Source organism: Hordeum vulgare, chromosome 4H, assembly GCF_904849725.1.
Source record: "Hordeum vulgare subsp. vulgare chromosome 4H, MorexV3_pseudomolecules_assembly, whole genome shotgun sequence".
Taxonomy (NCBI): domain Eukaryota; kingdom Viridiplantae; phylum Streptophyta; class Magnoliopsida; order Poales; family Poaceae; genus Hordeum; species Hordeum vulgare.
Window position 1 is genome coordinate 358527304 of NC_058521.1, and position 14947 is coordinate 358542250.

The following is a 14947-nucleotide window of genomic DNA, read 5'->3' on the forward strand; positions in this document are numbered from 1 at the left end:
AACAGCTATCAGTCCAGTCTCTAGGTGGCCCATTTGAAGTGTTATATGGACGAAAGTGCCCCACCCCGCTCAACTGGTCTGAAACTGGTGAAGGATTGATTTTTGGACCAGACGTTCTTTGTGAGGCAGAAGACAACGTACAACTTGTGAGGGAGCACCTCAAAGCAGCCAAGTCGCGACAGAAGAGCTATGCGGATTCTCACCGGAGGGAAGTGGAGTTCATCCCCGGAGATCAGGTGTAACTTCCCATCACACCTTTCAAGGGAACCAAGCGTTTCCACGTCAAGGGGAAACTTGCCCCAAGGTTCATGGGACCTTTTAAGATCACGGCAAGGCGTGGAGAAGTTGCTTACAAATTGGAGCTACCTCCGGAACTTTCGGGTGTGCACAACGTCTTCCACGTGTCACAACTTCGTAAGTGCCTGCAAGCGCCAAACCGTCCAAATCTTTATAAGTACATCGACCATCAAGCCATTGACCTTCAGCCAGACCTCACTTATCGCGAGAGGCCGATTCGCATCCTATACGAAGCCGAGCGTTATACCAGAAGCCGCACCATCAAGTAGTTCAAGGTTCAGTGGAGCAACCACACCAAAGCAGAAGTAACATGGGAGCGTGAAGACTATCTCCGATGTCGGGACCCCAATCCTAAGCCATAGGAATCCAGCCTGTAACACGTCACATCTCTGTGCGGTCTCACGCATGGTTATCTCCACGGCTGCAGCCTTACCTTAGCCGGGACCGTTTGCGCCTTTTGACGCGCGTATGGAATTGTGTCACTAGCAATCCAATGTCAAAGAACCCGGATCGACATGTCTAGTCATAAACTCAAGCGGCAGTTCCATACAGGGACAAGCATACATGACCTAGCAAAGCAGGTGTCGGTCATCAACGACTGTAGACGAGTCGTAGCAAGCTACAAGGACTCCATTACAACGTGTGACATTTCCCAAAGGGACAGACACAGCAGCTAAGAAGGAAACATGCCGGTGAACCAACGTGTCCGGAGCAGTAGCGAACTACGATGGCTCGATGGAATCACAAAGGGGCATTTCCCCGTAAGGAGTGCTACTAAGGCATACGACTTGGTATTCGAACCCCATACATAAAAAGTACAACACACGTACGCATGGCATACAGATATGCATAGATACATCGATGGCATCACAACATAACCATAAACATACAAACTTTATTTAGAAGGCTCGGAAGAGCCTCACACATAATATTACACACATAGGGGTCTCACGACCCATCATCACAATTCATACACACAAGTCTTACAAGCCAGCGGAAGATTAAAACTGTCTGAGTACGGACAGATGGAAAGATAAAGGCACATGGCCTGACTACCTACACACCCAACGTAGGGCCAGATCATAGCTGGGACACCAGCTACTCGTCGTCGTCAACATCTAGGTAGAACCCTCCATTAGGGTCATTAACAACCTCTGCAACAATTTATTAAGCAAACGTGAGTACAAAAGTACTCAGCAAGACTTTAGGATAATCTATCTACTCATGCAAAGTATCAACAAGGATTTGTGGGGTTTCATGCAGAAAGCCAGCATTTGACTCTTGGCTAGACAACTTGCATTTTTAAATAGTTTTGACAACTATATTTCTCGCACACGAGTCCACTAACACCACAACAATACTCCATCGTGGAATCATTCCGTCTCCCTACGGAAATCCCATCCACGACACTCACACTTATCTTGACAATTTTGTGAGTAGCCATTATAGTTATCTATGAACAACATATGTTTCCAAGTAGTCCATATCCACGGACGCGGCTATTCGAATAGATCATAAACCTGCAGGGGTGTACTTCTTCACATACGCTCTCGCCACTTATCGCCATGTGCACGTCATGCACCTCGGCAACCTTCAAGCGGAAGCCCAGAGAGGGAGTCGGCCACGACCGTTAACCACGCTAATACTTAGTCCAGGTTTATCGCCTATCTGAGGGTAACCCGCGCGGAAGTCTGACAGAGGTTTCCGCCACGGCCCGAAACGATGTGCGCAGGGTTCCCAAGCCCACCATCCGGGTGCCACTTGGTACACCGTGCCACTGCCTACCGCATCATAGCCCACCTCTAAGGTCAGCACCATGCACGGCCTCCAGCATGACTATAAACACCAGAAACTACTTGCAACTCCTAGACCGAGTACTAAGCGGTTAATAAGTCGAACGGGTCATATTTCAGGGCCCAGCATGTGGTAGTATCTTGTCTTGGATTACATACACGGAACTCAGTTCCTAAGGACGGTTCCAATGAAACAACCCGCCATGTACTCCTACATAGCCTTTCACTGGTACCTTTACCAAATCAGGTTCAACACACAACCTTTACTAACTGAACACATTCTCACGATCCTGTTCATCACCCAGATGACAGACCATACACAACTCTAAGCATAACATGCATAGCAGGATAAGGCACATCATGGCTCAATCATCTACCAGGTATGCTAGGTTGCAATGTTCAGCTATTTACTATGACAAGGACAGGTCATGCAAAGGAAGTGGGTTCAACTAACGTGGTAAAAGCATTGAAAGCATTTTGACCTAATGCAATAAATAAGAGCAGGAGCGAGAACATGGGTTTTATTGAGATGATCAAAAAGGTTGCTTGCCTTATTGCTCAGCAGAGGGGTGATATTTGTCGGTCGGATAACCAGTCGTATCCGGAAGGGCGGAGCCTACCGGAATATCAACAATCAATCAATATCTAACATATGCGATAAAATGATGCATGAAATAAAATGTAGCATGGTTTGAGATGACTAACATAACCTTTTGGGTGATCTTGATTTGAAATCATAATTCAAATATCATTTGAATTATAATTTAGCAAATTCTTTTAATTGATTTGACCTGATGCTGGTTCATAACTTTGTTTTTCATGCATGAAAATAGTAGCATTGGATTCCTTGAATTTTTTACATATATTATTTGTCAAATTTGGAGTTATAATCAATTTTCTATGAATTTCCAAAGTTTTGGACTTATTCTAGAATTTTTTTAAATAGAAAAGGTTTTATTGCATCATCATGACATCAGCAGGTCAATCTAGTCGTTTAAAGTCATACCTGACCAGTGGGACCCACTGGTCAGTGACTCTGGCTAGGTTTTAGTTAAATTTAAACTTAATTAGGTATTTAACAGGGCTGGTCCCACATGTGAGTGACTGTTTAGGTTTTTAATTAATTAATTATTTTATTAACCTAAACTTAATTAGCTAGGAGGCTGGCCCCACATGTCAGCTGCACAGAGAGGCTCAGATCCACTGACGGTGAGCTCCGGTGACCACAGGGATGGCGAAGAGCTTCGGGACTTCGATTCCGGCGACCATTTGCACGGCAGAGAGCACCAAACGAACCAGCACTCAGCCGTAGTTTCATTTTTGCAAAGAACCGAGGCTAAGATGGCTAGAGATGACGCCGGCGACGAGCTCGACGGCTGCCGGAGCTCGGGCTATGTCGGGAACCATAGGCAAATCAAGCGGGGTTTAGCTCCTAGAGCACCTACGCAATGTGCTGAAGCTTTTGGTGGGCTTAGAACGACTAGCCGTTCACCGGAGAGCTACCGCCGACGAGCTCCCATGAAGGATCTCATCGGGCTCCGGTGGGATCGGGTGAAAGAGGAAGGAATCGAGGGAGAAAACTTGGGGAATGATTCCTGAGCTCACGAGGAGTGCAGAGGCGACGAAAGTGGGCTTGGGGATGGCCTAAGGAGGGAGAACGACGGCGGCAAGCTCCGGTGACCCGAGGAGGAAGATGATGGCGTCACGGCGTTTCAGAGCTTCTCGGCATTGAGCGACTGGCTTAGGAGCTTCGGCGGAGCTGTTGCGTGGCTCAAGAGAGAGGAAGAGAGGCTGGAGCGACTGCTAGCTCGAGCTCGAGCTCACGGTCATGGCGGCCGAGAGGGGGAGAGAGGAGGGGCGAATGTAGAGGGGGAGAGCATGGGGAGATCTTCGGGGAGCTTATCCCTTTCGCGCCAGCGCGATGCGGTAGCCAGGCAGGCACGCACGTGCGTGGCCGCGCCGGAGGGAGCGGCGGCCAGCTCCTGGTGCCGACTTGCACAAGGAAGACGACAGGCGCTGTGGTGGGTTGGGCCTCAGGTGAGCGACATGTAAGGGTTTTCTCATTTCTTTTCTTTTCTGTTTCTGTTTTATTCTTACTGACTTTGTTTTGTTTTATTTTTGGCTCCAAACTATTCCTAAAATAGTTTGAATGATACTAGAGTGTTAGTTGGAATATTTCCAACCACATATAAAGTTTTCAACATTTTTGGAAACTTTGAAATATTTGATATCAAATATATAATTGATTTCAGTAGCTTTTAACTTAAATTTAAAATGCCAAAAGTATTTTGAAAATATGTTTCACCTCTCATATCTTGTTTTCAACATTTAACAGAAAAGATGAAGTTTTCTAATGGCCATTTTGGGTTCACTGATTTGGCACTACTTTGGTTTTCTTTTGAATATAGAGTTTGTGGAGTTTTTGCTTTGATTTCATTTCTTTCCTTGAGTGCAATTCAAATTCTTAAGAAGCAATGGAAGAAAATATGAGCTCAAACTTGCTAAACCCTAATGGGGATCATGGATGTGACAACTCACCCCCACTCAAAAAAATCTCGTCCCGAGATTTGGAAGTCGTCGGGAATAGCGCGGGATACTCAAGTCGGCTACGATCCTCTCTTTCCCATGTTGCTTATTTTTCATAATGATTTGACCATTGAACTTTAAGAAACTTGAGGTTTCGACATCGACTGGTACGCTCAGCTTGATCTAGAATACGCACGCGGTATTCTCGGTATGAAAGGTTATCTTGGAGATCAAGCGTTTCGTGGTCCGCTTCACGGATAGGATCCGAAAAGCAACGCCTGAGTTGCGAGACGTGGAATACATCATGAACCTTGGAAAGATGCGGAGGAAGTTCCAATTGGTAGGCAACTTCTCCTCGTTTGGCAAGAATGCGAGAAGGACCGATTTAACGAGGAGCCAACTTGCCCTTGATACCGAAACGATGGGATCCCTTCAAAGGTGTAACCCGAAGGTAAGCCTTCCCATCAACTTCAAAGGTCACAACCTTATGATGACGATCATATTGGCTCTTTTGATGAGACTGGGTTGTTTTCAACTTTTCACGAATAAAGCGAACTTGCTCTTCTGCATCCTGGATCATATCCGGACCAAAGAGTTGCCTCTCTCCGGTTTCAGACCAATTAAGAGGTGTTTGACATCTTCGTCCATAGAGAACTTCAAAAGGAGATTTGCCCAAGCTTGATTGATAACTATTGTTATAGGCAAATTCGGCGAATGGATGGCACTTCTCCCAACTCATACCGAATAATATAACACAAGCTTGGAGAATATCTTCTAGAATTTGATTCACGCTTTCTATTTGACCACTGGATTGAGGTTGGAAAGCAGTGCTAAAAGATAAGTGAGTCCCCATGGCGTTCTAAAAACTCTCCGAGAAGCGAGAAGTAAAGATACTTCCATGGTCTGAGTTAATCTCCAAAGGAACACCATGAAGAGACACTATTCGAGAGACTCTGCTAGCTGGCTAGCTATTATGCTCTCACGAACTGGAAGAAAATGAGCTACTTTGGAAAGACGGTCAATGACCACAAAGATAGCATTATTTCCTTTCTTGGTCTTGGGAAATCCGGTGATGAAATCCATACTGACTTTATCCCATTTCCATTCATGAATAGCTAAAGGTTCAAGGGTGCCAGCTGGCCTTTGATGTTCTTCCTTAACTCGACGACAAACGTCACAGTTAGGAACGAACTCAACAATTTCTCTCTTTATCCTAGTCCACCAAAAGCTCTGGCGTAGGTCCTGATATATCTTAGTACTACCATGATGAATGGTGAGAGGAGAATCATGAGCCTCCTTAAGGATTAACTTCCTTAGATGTGGATTCTTAGGAACCACTAGACGATTCTGGAAGAACACAACATCTTGATCATTCATGGAGAATTCCTTGGCGTTTCCGCTAATAGTATTCCCCTTGATCCGTGATATACCCTTATCACGCTTCGGGCCACCTATGATTTGATCCATAAGAGTATGCTTCGCCACCAGCTTGGAAAGGAATCCTTGAGGAACAATGTGAAGATTTAACTTCCGAAATTCCTCATAGAGATGTGGTTGACCTCGTTGTAGCATCAGGTTGTTACAATAAGACTTACGACTTAGTGCATCAGCCATAACATTGGCCTTCCCCGGGGTATAAGTTATCCCTAAATCGTAATGCGTGATCAACTCAACCCACCGTCTTTGCCTGAGATTCAAGTCCGGTTGGGTGAAGATATATTTTAGACTTTGGTGATGAGTGAATATTTTGCAACGATTACCAAGAACATAATGTCGCCAGGTTTTAAGTGCATGGACTACTGCTGCAAGCTCAAGATCATGTCTGGGATAATTATCCTCATGTGGACGCAACTGTTGAGATGCGTATGCAATCACATGACGAACCTGCATGAGAATGCAACGTAATCCTTGTCGCGAGGCGTCGCAGTAGATAACAAAGTCCTTAGAGAAATCTGGTGGTAGCAACACAGGTGCGGAAGTCAGGCGTCTTTTTAGTTCCTGAAAACTATGCTCACACTGTGGTGTCCACTCGAACTTTTTATCTTTCTTGAGGAGTTCAGTTAGAGGCTTTGCAACCTTGGAGAAATTCTCGACAAAGCGGCAACAATAGCTCGCTAAACCAAGAAAACTCCTAACCTGCTTAACCGATTCAGGTTGAGTCCAATCAAGGACAGCTTGAACTCTCTCGGGATTGACAGCAATACCCTTACCAGATATTACGTGACCTACATAGGTCACTTCTGGTAACCAGAATTCACATTTTGAAAACTTGGCATACAGGCGGTGCTCTCGAAGTTTCAACAATACCAACCTTAGATGCTCGGCATGCTCTTGTTTGTTCTTTGAGTAGATGAGAATATCATCGAGGTATACTACGACGAATTTATCCAAATACTCCATGAAGATTGAATTCATCAAGCGAGAGAAGGTGGTTGGGGCATTAGTTAAACCAAAGGACATGACGGCGTACTCGTATTGTCCATAATAAGTGCCAAAAGCCGTTTTTGGGATGTCGCTGTTCTTGATCTTGATTTGATGGTAACCCAACCTCAAATCCATTTTGGAGAAGACTGAGGATCCAGCGAGCTGATCATACAAGTCGTTGATCCTAGGGAGCGGATACTTGTTCTTTAAGGTGACCAGATTAACTGGTCGATAATCTACAACCATCCGATCCGTTCCGTCTTTCTTTTTGATGAAGAGGACGGGACAAGCCCAAGGAGAAGAGCTAGGACGAATGAAACCTTTATTCAAGGCCTCATCTAGTTGTTTCTTAAGTTCGGCTAGCTCCAAAGATGCCACATTATAAGGTCTTCTGGCTATTGGGACAGTTCCCGGAACAAGGTCTATCACAAACTCTACATCCCTGTCAGGTGGAATTCCTAGCGGTTCTTCTGGGAAAACATCCGGAAAGTCACGGACTACCGGAATGTCTTCAAGTTCCGGAAGAGGGTTGGCATTAAGGGAATAGAGTTGGCATTTGGCAACTCGAGTAGAGACATTGACTATCTCACCCGAGGGATGGGTAACCTGAACATTTCTAGAATGAGTATCAATCTTGGCATAATGAGCTGACATCCAGTCCATACCCAAGATGATATTGATATCCGAAGATTTCAGGGCTATCAAAGATGCTAGAAAAACTAGCGTGTCTACTAGAATTTCATTGTCATAGGTTATCCTGGAGGTTTGCCACTTACTACTAGGGGTTTGGACAACCAATGGGATTGGCATATCACAGAAAGACATGTTATGCAACTGTGCATAACTTTCTGAAATGAAGGAATGAGATGTCCCAGTGCCAAAGAGAACAGACGTTGGATGATGATTGACAAGGAGCGTACCCAAAATGACGTCGGGATCCTCTGCAGCTTCTTCTGCTGAAACATAGTTCACACGGCCACGTGCAGGAGTTGGCTTCACATAGTAAGCTTTGCCCGACTTGCCTTTCCCAACAGACTTTCCAGGTTGCTTGGCACCCATATTCTGAGGACACCCTCGGGAGTAGTGCCCTGGTTCTCCACACTTGTAATAGATCACCTCATTGGCACATGGTGCAACATTGCTAGCTGGACCACCATAGGTTTTTGCTGGAGGGTTGGTCTGATTCGCCTGAGGCGCCACATAAGATGGCCTCGGAGTATATCTTGGCGGCAGAGAACTATTTGGAACCCACAACCTACGTTTTGGGAAGGCTGAACCAAATGATGAGCCAGAGTCACGGGAGTGCTTCTTTGTAGTTTCATAGCCGGTATGACTAGTCTCGGGACTGATCGCCTTGTTGACAAGAGCTTGAAAGCTTCTACATTCGTGGAGGCGCAAATCAGGACGAAGTTCAGGGCTCAGACCCTTGCAGAATCTTGCTTGCTTCTTGGCGTCAGTTGACACCGCTTCAGTTGCATAACTGGCGAGGTTACCGAACTCACGGCTATAGGCATCCACGGTCAATTTTCCCTGGGTGAATGCACAGAACTCCTCTCTCTTGTTGTCCATCACACCCTCTGGAATATGGTGCAGACGGAAGGCTCCACTGAAGTCTTCCCATGTGGCTACTAGTCTGGCAGGACGCATAGCTTCAAAATTCTCCCACCACAGATTGGCGGGTCCTTCGAGAAAGTACGACGCAAAGGTCACCTTGTCGGCCTCAGAAACATTTGTAGAGCGAATCTTGCGCGATATACTGCACAACCAGTCATCAGCGTCGAGGGGGTCGACGGAGTGATGGAACTTTGGAGGATTCAGCTTTACAAAGTCATTGAGGGACACTGCATCATTCCTTGGTTGACGAGCCGTATTTTGCTCAATACGCTCTAGCAGACGGTTGGTCTCCCTTTTGTTTCTTTCTGCCTCAAGCATAACTTCTGCCAGAGAGGGCGAGTGAGGCAGTTCCTCCTACGATGCTTGACTACCCTCTCCCTCCTTAAGAGCAGGGGCAAGGTTCAACCTGGTGAACACCATCCTGACAAATAAACTCACAGCTTAGACCAATATCAACATCAATACTAACTATGGATTAAGAATGCACTGAACATATGGAATGCGGAAATGAACATCCGAACAACATGGTAGCAAGAAACTGCTATATATACACCATGGTTCAGACACACCATTACAAAGTGGAGAACAACCTTAACCAAAGAGCAAACTACTGAAAAGATGACACAACTCATCAGAGGCTTTCCAAGCTTCCTATACATTATTTATCTATGCCTCCGGAATTCATCTCCCGACATATGCATACTCCACAAGGCACACACGAGTGTGGAAGTATAACTACTACCATACTATCCTTCCACTCACGGGTTCAGGCATCCGCATAGAACATCTCATAAAGGTTGCCTCCATGACCTGGGAGATCAACCTGCGGATCAGGAAATACTCGAGCCTGAGACCCCTGGGAACCGTAAGGGCACGGGTGTGCCCTTGGTCCCCTGACTGGTGGTAGTAGAGGTCCCCGAAGAGGGTTGACTCCTCCTATAGTAGACCAGTCAACATGACCCGGAAGATGGGTCCTAACAGGGTTCAACATCTCCATATCTCCATACCCTGTCTGGACTAGAGGTGCCAGCTACGTCAAAGCCGTCCATAGACGGGCACGTGTAGCATAGAGCTCCATACGAAGGGCACGAGCATCCATGTCTCTATTCTCTAGCATCTCAGCAGTGGACTGCAGCAACGGATCCTCCATAGAGGAATCAAAGTAGACCCCACTAAGGTATCCTTCTTCTCTTGGCTGAGAGGTAGGAACATAGCAGAACTCTGAATTCTGCAGCAGTGCATGTCTGGCCCTCATGATGGTCAACATTGAATAGGCAGCATCTTGTACTGCCATGTCAACAGTGACCCCCAATCCATAAGACCAATGGATCGGCTCCTCAGCTCCAGGGTAATCTGGAAATACCCTAACAGTGCACAGAAACGGACTTTGATTGAAATCCCGGTACTGCTGCTCCACTGTGTACTCTGGGTACCAGTGGTAATCGGCTACTGACATCATCCTGACTAGCATGGCCGTATGACCTGGCACATCAATGCACCTAGTCAGACGGACCACCTGACGAGAAGGACGGCCAGGGACCTAAAAATAGAGAGTAATGTAAAAGCATTAAAGTTCTGAAGACAATATTTGGGCAGCATAACGACTGTAAATGCTCAAAAACAATTTTGAGACAACCCACAAAGATAGGATAGCATAACCACTCAGCTATCAAGTTCAATTCCATGGTCATCAAAACTTGCTTTCTTTTCCTTGAAATAAGAGAAACTCGGAGTAACTCTCGACTCGTTGTCCCGTAATCTTTCGGTCAATAACACACGATCCTGAGAGAAAGATAAGTAACCTAATTCTTAATCCCCGCAGAAAAGACGAGGATGACCAGAATAGAATAATTTAAGAAGAGAAGCAAGAATCTTACGTTCCCTTCCACAAACAATTCCCTTATGTATAACTAAAGCAATTCTAGACTCAACTTCGACCAGTTTGGCTTAGTAATCCAACAGTCAGTCAGGCTCTGATACCAACGCTGTCGGGACCCCGATCCTAAGCCATAGGAATCCAGCCTGTAACACATCACATCTCTTTGCGGTCTCATGCACGGTTATCCCCACGGCTCCAGCCTTACCTTAGCCGGGACCGTTTGCGCCTTTTGACTCGCGTATGCAATTGTGTCGCTAGCAATCCAATGTCAAAGAACCCGGATCGACATGTCTAGTCATAAACTCAAGCAGCAGTTCCGTACAGGGACAGACATACATGACCGAGCAAAGCAGGTGTCCGTCATCAGCGAATGTAGATGAGTCGTAGCAAGATACAAGGACTCCATTACAACACGTGACATTTCCCAAAGGCACAGACACAACATCTAAGAAGGACACATGCCGGTCAACCAATGTGTCCGGAGCAGTAGCGAACTACCATGGCTTGATGGAATCACAAAGGGGCATTTCCCCGAAAGGAGTGCTACGAAGGTATACGACTAGGTATTCGAACCCCATACATATCAAGTACAACACACGTATGCATAGCATACCGATATGCATAGACACATCGATGACATCACAACATAACCATAAACATACAAACTTTATTTAGAAGGCTCGGAAGAGCCTCACGAATAATATTACACAGATAGGGGTCTCACGACCCATCATCACAATTCATACACATGAGTCTTACAAGCAAGCGGAAGATTCAAACTGTCTGAGTACAAACAGATGGAAAGATAAAGGCACATGGCTTGACTATCTACAGACCCAAGGTATGGCCAGATCGTAGCTGGGACACCAGCTATTCGTCGTCGTCAACGTCTAGGTAGAACACTCCATTAGGGTCATTAACAACCTCTACAACAATTTATTAAGCAAACGTGAGTACAAAAGTACTCAGCAAGACTTTAGGATAATCTATGTACTCATGCAATGTATCAACAAGGAGTTGTGGGGTTTCATGCAGAAAGCCAGCATTTGACTCTTGACTAGACAACTTGCATTTTTAAATAGTTTTGACAATTATGTTTCTCGCACACGAGTCCACTAACACGACATCAATACTCCATCGTGGAATCATTTCGTCTCCCTACGGAAATACCATCCACGACACTCACACTTATCTTGACAATTTTATGAGTAGCCATTATAGTTATCTATGAACAACATATGTTTCCAAGTAGTCCATATCCGCGGACGCGGCTATTCGAATACATCATAACCCTGCAGGGGGTACTTCTTCATACACCCTCTCGCCACTTATTGCCATGTGCACGTCATGCACCTCGGCAACCTTCAAGCGGAAGCCCAGCGAGGGAGTCGGCAACGACCATTAACCACGCTAATACTTAGTCAAGGTTTATCGCCTATCTCAGGGTAACCCGCACGGAAGTGTGGCCGAGGTTTCCGCCACAGCCCCAAACGATGTGCGCAGGGTTCCCAAGCCCACCATCCGGGTGCCACTAGGTACACCGTGACACTGCCTACCGCATCATATCCCACCTCTAAGGTGAGCACCATGCACGGCCAGCATCATGATTATAAACACGAGAAACTACTTCCAACTCCTGGACCGAGTACTAAGCGGTTAATAAGTCGAGCGGGGTCATATTTCAGGGCCCAGCATGTGGTAGTATCTTGTCTTGGATTACATACACGGAACTCAGTTCCTAAGGATGGTTCCAATGAAACAACCCGCCATGTACTCCTACATAGCCTTTCACCACTACCTTTACCAAATCAGGTTCAACACACAACCTTTACTAACTGAACACATTCTCACGGTCCTGTTCATCACCCAGATGATAGACCATACACAACTCTAAGCATAGCATGCATAGCAGGATAAGGCACATCATGGCTCAATAATCTACCAGGTATGCTAGGTTGCAAGGTTCAGCTATTTACTGTGACAAGGATAGGTCATGCAAAGGAAGTGGGTTCAACTAACGTAGTAAAAGCATTGAAAGAATTTTGACCTAATGCAATAAATAAGAGGAGGAGCGAGAACATGGGTTTTATCGAGATGATCAAAAAGGTTGCTTGCCTTGTTGCTCAGCAGAGGGGTGATATCCGTCAGTCGGATAATCAGTCGTATCCGGAGGGGCGGAGCCTACCGGAATATCAACAATCAATAAATATCTAACATATGCAACAAAATGATGCATGAAATGCAATGTAGCATTGTTTGAGATGACTAACAGAACCTTTTGGGTGATCTTGATTTGAAATCATAATGCAAATATCATTTGAATTATAATTTGGCAAATTCTTTTAATTGATTTGACCTGATGCTGTTTCATAACTTTGTTTTTCATGCATGAAAATAGCACCATTGGATTACTTGAATTTTTCTAATTATTTTACATATATTATTTGTCAAATTTGGAGTTATATTCAATTTTCTATGAATTTCCAAAGTTTTGGACTTATTCTGGATTTGTTTTTAAACAGAAAAGGTTTTATTGCATCAGCATGACATCAGCAGGTCAATCTGGCCGTTGAAAGTCAAACCTGACCAGTGGGACCCACTTGTCAGTGACTCTGGCCAGGTTTTAGTTAAATTTAAACTTAATTAGGTATTTAACAGGGCTGGTCCCACATGTCAGTGACTGTTTAGGTTTTTAATTAACTAATTATTTTATTAACCTAAACTTAATTAGCCAGGGGCTGGCCCCACATGTCAGCTGCACAAAGAGGCTGAGATCCACCGGTGGCGTGGTGGAACTCGCCGTCGGTGAGCTTCGGCGACCACAGGGACGGCAGAGAGCTTGGGGAATTCGATTCCGGCGACCATTTGCACGGCAGAGAGCACCAAACGAACCAACACTCAGTCGTAGTTCCATTTTTGCAAAGAACCGAGGCTAAGATGGTCGGAGATGACGCCGGCGATGAGCTCGATGGCTGCCGGAGCTCGGGCTATGTCGGGATCGATGAAACCGAAGGGAAGTCGAGCGGGTCTTAGCTCCTAGAGAACCTACGCAACGTGCTGAAGCTTTTGGTGGCCTCAGAATGACTAGTCGTTCACCAGAGAGCTACCCGCGACGAGCTCCCACGACGGATCTCATCGGGCTCCGGTGGGATCGGGTGAAAGAGGAAGGAATCGAGGGTGAAAACTTGGGGAAAGATTCCTGACCTCGCGAGGAGTGCAGAGGCGACGAAAGTGGGCTCGGGGATGGCCTAAGGAGGGAGAACGACAACGGCGAGCTCCGGTGACCCGAGGAGGAAGATGACGGCGTCACGGCGTTTCACAGCTTCTCGGCGTCGAGCGACTGGATTAGGAGCTTCAGGGAGCTTTGGTGGATCTGTTGCGCGGATCAAGAGAGAGGAAGAGAGGCTGGAGCGACTGCTAGCTCGATCTCGAGCTCGCGGTCATGGCGGCCGAGAGGGGGAGAGAGCTGGGGGCGAATGGAGAGGGGGAGAGCACGGGGAGGTCTTCGGGGAGCTTATCCCCTTTGCGCCAGCGCGATGCGGTGGCCAGGCAGGCACACAGGTGCGTGGCCGCGCCGGAGGGAGCGACAGCCACCTCGCGGTGCCGACTGGCACAAGGAAGACGACATGCGCTATGGTGGGCTGGGCCTCACGTGAGCGACAGGTAAGGTTTTTCTTATTTCTTTTCTTTTCTGTTTCTGTTTTATTCTTACTGACTTTGTTTTGTTCAAGTTTTGGCTCCAAACTATTCCTAAAATAGTTTGAATGATACTGGAGTGTTAGTTGGAATATTTCCAACCAGATATAAAGTTTTCAACATTTTTGGAAACTTTGAAATATATGAAATCAAATATATAATTGATTTCAGTAGATTTTAACTTAAATTTAAAATGCCAAAAGTATTTTGAAAATATGTTTCACCTCTTATATCTTGTTTTCAACATTTAACAGAAAATATGAACTTTTCTAATGGCCATTTTGGGTTCATTGATTTGGTACCGCTTTGGTTTTCTTTTGAATATAGAGATTGTTGAGTTTTTGCTTTCATTTCATTTCTTTCCTTGAGTGCAATTCAAATTCTTAAGATGCAATCGAAGAAAATATGAGCTCAAACCTGCTAAACCCTAATGGGGATCAGGGATGTGACATCTGATCCGAATTTCCATACATTTTCAGCACCTAACTTAGGAATCTCGGGAACGAGATTCTTGTAAGGGGGATAGGTGTGTCACACCTTATTTTTACCGTATTTCAACTATAGTCTCTTCAAAACTTGAGTTTATTAAAACTTTTTAAGCAAGTGCTATGAGTGACATGATTGCCATTGTGTGTGTATATGCTTGAATGAGTGGATCCAAAAACAATATTTTTATAACATGATATTTCCAAAAGGACCTTTTTCTCATTTTTGACTA